Raw genomic sequence first — 6,000 nt, 5'->3', positions numbered from 1 at the left:
GCAAGCAGGATGGAACTTGCAATTCTGCTGGATTTGTCTATGAGGAAGTAGGGCACTATGGGAAAATGTGCCTGAAATCCTTAAAGCTTGACATGCTCAAGAATTAATCTCAAGTGCTTCATATAGAAAGCAAGAAGTACCACAAAGTGAGGAAGAAAGTTAGGAGGAAAATACATTTTGGAATCTGGAGGATGAGACCCCTAGAGATTTCAAGAGTTTGGATGACCCATGAATGCGGTGGATTTCCCTCATGAGGAGAGTGAAGAGGGACATTGTCATGAGAATGCCTCGTCCCATGTAGCTAAACCCAGGGGTTTCAAGCTGGGGAGTGGGATATGTGGCAGTATCACCATAGGTGGCACTGGTGAGCAGCAGATTCTGTGTGGGGCAGGGGAGATCCGCCCACACAGACTAGAAAGGCATTGTGGGAAGATCCCTAATTGCTGCCGAGGGAACTCAGTCCAGGGTGGATTGAGGCAGACCAGTCAGACAGAGCTCACTGTGCTAGCGAGCCAGTGAGGTCAAGGCCCGCCTGAGCCTATACCTGTGAGATACAGGGAAGGCTGTCAAACTCTGGGACTGAGCGATGGTACCTGCAAGGAAGCAGGCCAGACTGTGAGAGGGGGCAGCCAACAAGCTATACCAGGCCAGGGGGCCAGTGTCCAGTCCTGCATGTGGCAGGAAGGACCACCAATCTCAGAGACTGTGAGAGATGTCGAAGCTGGATAATTGGCTGAGACAAGATCAGTTTAAAATTGGATCGCAGCGACACCATCTTGCGACTGGCCGCAAGACGCCATCTTAGAAATGAGATTGCAAGATGCCATTTTGTGAATGGCCATCCAAGCGCCATTTTAGATAAACTCACACTTTAGTACATGTGGCGATATTACTATTAGCATCATGCGATTGTATCTTTCACCATTTCTCATACACACATTAATACGCACAATTGCGCTGTTAACTAGTCGCATATTAGCGAATGCATAAGATCCTGTATGAAAACGCTGAATATTAGCTTCATGCACACGCATCTGCCCCAAGTTAACTAGCGTCTTTACATCAAACCCCACATACTCACACATACAAGGTTCCATAAGCTTTAAGGTATAAGATTCAAGTATGCACATTTATTATAATTGCTAGGAAATAAAGATTATTTTGTAACTAAGGTTTTATACGTGATAAGTAAGCCATTTTTGGTATTGTACTGATGCGTACTCTCTCAACAGTATTCCGGTAATATCGATGGAGAGATTGCAACATGCATTCTCAACTTATGGACCGCAGAGACTTCAAGCAACAAAATGTACATTATATGACCAACTGTTAGGATTTGCATGAGGCAGGAAACCAGAGACCACCAGTTGTTAGAGGCTGGACTGTGTCTATTTGAACCAACCTGTTAAATGCCTTGTAACATATGCCGTCTCCTTTAGGACCAATGGTATTAGCAACAAACTTCTCTATTGTGTTGTTTATTTCTGGGGGATATAAATATGTGTGCTCTGACCCTGGGTTCCTCATCTTTGTGCTGAATGCTGATTGACGAGGGGTTTCTTGCTGATGCCTACATCTGGTCCAGAGCGCTGCGTATGTATAACTGTATTTGGGTCTGTATAATTTCTTTGCGCTAATATTATATGAGGATCATAGCGTGTAACTGCTGTACTTTTACTTGAATAATACTTTGTGCTTTGGAACCACAGGATCTAGGTCTGGAGTCTTTATTTACTGTATAACTGCGTACGCAAAATAGCGTCATCCTTAGAGGTTTATAGGCAGGATATCAGAAGGTATAGGCAGGGGTGTATAGAGGTTCAAAGGCAGTATCGTTAGTTGGGGGCTCGTAGTGAAGTCACTTACCCACTCACATGGCACATACGGTTATCGATATCTCACCAAAGGGTGGAGTGGCAACAAGCAGGGTTCACGTGCAACCGCTCGGTGCTGAGAGATCGCTACCCATTTTCGTGTGAGCCAGGGACGCTGACTAGAATCCAGGGACAAGAGAGGAAAAAGTTTGTTTTCCTTTGTTGATAGAACCTAACATTTAAAGTGGTGCCGCAGTATTGAACACGTGGCTGAGTCGCAGTTTTGCACACAGTAAAGACGCACTTTTGTGTACGCAGCTAAAGATTGTCATACGGTTCTGTGGTAGTCGCATTATTGTGTATGCGACTGGTCGCACTATAGCGTATAAGTACTTCCGGTTGTGCTGCCACATGTTTAAACAAAGCCATTGAGTTTACATTATCAATTGTTGCCAATAATTGGGTTAACATGTAGTTTTCTGCGCAGGAAAAGAGTGTGTGATTGTGAGTATTTGTTTAGGGTGTAACACGGGACCTAAAGGTTAAGGGTATTGTATGACCCTTAAGTACTAGGCGCAGGAGTTGGCCTAGTAGCTCGGTAAGTAGCTTACCGTTCTATACACATCAGCAGGTGTACATGTTGTCTTTGTTGTAGGGACCGGCTCTCAGTGTGATTGCAGTGTTCAATAATTAGGTTGGGTTATTTGAGCATTGTAGTTGAGCCACACTAGGAAACTTGTGATTGTGAGCTGAGAGATAAAAGGTGAGCAGGGGCATCTAGAAATTTCTTCCGTAGGTGAGCGGGGGCATCTAGAAATTTCTTCCGTAGGTGAATGGGGGCATCTAGAAATTTCCTCCGTAGGTGAGCAGGGGCATCTGGAAATTTCATCCGTAGGTAAGTGAAAGTATCTAGACTGTCTTTCACCAATTTAAATCTTTATTGAAAAACTTAGGGTTCTCTCAGGATGAGGGCCAAGCAAACAGTAGAGATTTCAAATGATTTGCTGCTGTTGGAAGCGCCACTTGGGTCGGCGCGGCATATTCTGCATATTAGGTACGGTGCCAATGCAACCAGGTATTGTGATTTATGGTTTAATATGACGAGGAAGAGTGTTAAACCGTTTCCTAGAATTGGTAGTTTTGATAAAGATGTATTAGATAATGTCCGGGATCACATCAGTCTGATGCGCTCTCGAGGTAAAAAGGTAAAATATTATCAATGTTTAAAGTTGTGGCAGCATGAAGGGGATGCGTGGCTTAAAAATGCGCAAGCAACGCAAACTAGTGTTGTGAGCGCATTGCCAGAGAATGCATCCGCGACGCTAAATTGCAATACGAGCGAGCCGCAAAATGGTGCGCACGTGCGGCAAGGTAGCATTGTAGAAGGTATTGCCAGCAGTTCACGCACACCACCTCCACCTTATGTGGATGGAGATGCAAGTACAGTTATCAAAAATACCCATAAAAATGTAACAAGCAATTTGTACCCTCTCTTAAGCAACCATAAAGAAAATGTTCATGATGTGGATGATGAGCCTATTGTAATGTCTGCCATTTCCCATGCTGTACAGATGATAGATGCTGCATCACCACAATCACGAGTGGTGCCGTCATCTCCATCAGTAACAGTAAGGGAGGAAGTTGTTGATATCATACGTAGCAGCAGCAGACTAAACCCCCAGCCAGGTAGCAAGGTCAAAGGTAGCAGCGCTGCCGGTCTGCATCCCATTCGGACAATAACTGTTCCGAATGGAAATGCAGATGCGAACGGTGTAGTGCCCATGAGGGAAGTGGTAATGCATTGTCCTTGGACAAGAGCAGAACTAAATTCCATTATAAAAGATTTCCCCGATCCCAAAAAGGAACTAGCCAAATGTCAAAGATTTTGGAGGAATTTGGGTAGTTCTCATGAGCCAACTAATAAAGATTGGCGTGTGGTGTTAAGGGCCTGTCTACCACACAATATCAACGTGACAAAATTTATCCCGGATTGTGTATTGGATGGTGACGTTCCCTTAACAGACCAAGTAAACCAAGATAATATTTCCCGCATCATAACTCAATTGGGTATATATTTTCCAGTAGTAGTTAACTGGAACAAAATTTTCACCATAAAGCAAAAGGAGAGTGAATCTGCAGAAAATTATTGCGACCGGGCTCTGCAGACTATCACCCAGTACACTGGGTTAGAAGATATTAAAGATAGCACTCACCACAGGGGAATGATTGTCACCATACTCATGGATGGCCTTAAAGAAGACTTAAAGACCCGGGTTCAGACCTCACAGCCTGGCTGGAGGGGAGTCACAATAGATACCCTCATAGAATCTGCCATAGAACATGATAAAAACATATCAAAGAAGAGAGAGACCCAGAGCAAAAAACTAATGGCTGTCAGTATCCAAGCTCTGGAAGGAATGACTGTAACATCACAGCCAGTAGACACAGCTGTACCTATACACACACTTGCACCTGAACAGTTACACATCCTCCCCAATCCCGCACCACAGCAAACACAGCCTTATCCCACATATCATACACAACCACAGGACCCATGCTACCCACAAACTTCATACTTCCCACCATACCCTTATCCTCCATATTCCTACCCATACCCACCATCTTTCCCTCTTGCTCAACTCCCACAACAATCCTTTCATCCACCCCGTTCAAAAAGATGTTTTAACTGTCACCAAGTGGGACACATAAGTAAGTACTGCAAAGTGAACAACACCACACATGAACACGGCTTTCCCATGGGTTCATATGCAACCCCACTATCTTCTCCAAGGTCTTATATGACTGTTTGCAATCTTTTCAACCTGCCAATGGATCTGTTCTAATGTAAAATGTGGACGATTTATTGTTGTATTTAAGTCATGTTTAAATGATATTAAACTGTTGTGCTTTATCTCTCACACACAGGACACAAGGTTGCTAAGGATAAACGGCAGCCATGCCAGGCTAAGGTCAAATACTCGGAATACTATCCAACCAAGGGGCCCAGGCATTATTTAGAGCAGTAGCTATTAATAACAAGATTTAATTGCAGGAACCTGTATGCAGATACTATATCCCTAGAATTATTCAAAGTGATAGGGGGACTCATTTTACAGGTGACATTTCCCACAACATGTGTAAGGTGATGGGTAATAAAACCAAGATCATTCCAGACTGTCATTTCTTTTATCTGTCCCCCCTTTGAGATACGAAGATGAATAAGAATAACAGAAATTGAAAGTGTTATTAACTAACATGTCTAATGCAAACTGTCATGATGTCAAACATGGGGAATTTGTTATGATCCAAATTTTTTTAGCTCAGGTCGTTTGACTGATTGGTGGAAAGGTCCGTATCTGACGATTGTTGACAAAGTACCACATCCTCAAAGGGTGGCCGGGGAAGATACATGGGTCCATTCCACTCACTATAGGGAGGTTAACCAACCGGTGGAGATACAAGGCGGAGACGAGGCCGATAACGGGGACCTGTCAATTGCGAGCTTGTGCCGGAAGGATTAGAAAGGTGACGGTGAGATACCTAAGCTAAAGAAATGTGTAGATCAGTGCTTCCAGCAATGGAGTGGTCTGCTGTGGTCATCCTAGTTCTTTCTTCCAGAGTTTCTGTCGTGATGATCTGTTTGGGGATACCCAGTTTCTGTGATGGAGGACCGATAGAGGAGATGGGAGCTGATGGCAGCGCTGATGGAGTGGAGTTAGGAGGAGTGCTATGCCAATCAGGGGAGTGTCTGACCAATCTTAGTACTGTTATTGTTAAGAGAGCTGTTATTCCGGATACTCGGGGACGGTGTGAAACTTTGTCATCTGAAGATTCCTGTATTTGTGAGCTTTGTGGGTCCCTAGTTGATGAGAACTGTATCCAATGGTGCCAACCTAAATATAACCCGTACTGGGGTGGGTATACTTTAGAGGATTATCATAGCATGGTAGGCAAAGTGTTAAATCAAACTGATTGCTGGGTGTGTTCACATGTGCCACAGGGACAGCATAATGTAGGGTTGGTGCCATTTCCGCTGAATATCATGGAAATTTTAGAATTACAGAAAGGGAAGACATTGGATGGAAAATTCCTCTCATCCAAACCACCTAATCTCAAACTCTATCAAGTAGATAGATAACTTTTGTGTTTAAACATAACCAACCCCAATAAACCCGGGAGTTGGGAA

This window comes from Taudactylus pleione, unplaced genomic scaffold (genome assembly GCF_031769625.1).
Source record: "Taudactylus pleione unplaced genomic scaffold, aTauple2 ptg000180l, whole genome shotgun sequence".
NCBI lineage: Eukaryota > Metazoa > Chordata > Amphibia > Anura > Myobatrachidae > Taudactylus > Taudactylus pleione.
Note: the sequence above shows the minus strand (reverse complement) of the source record.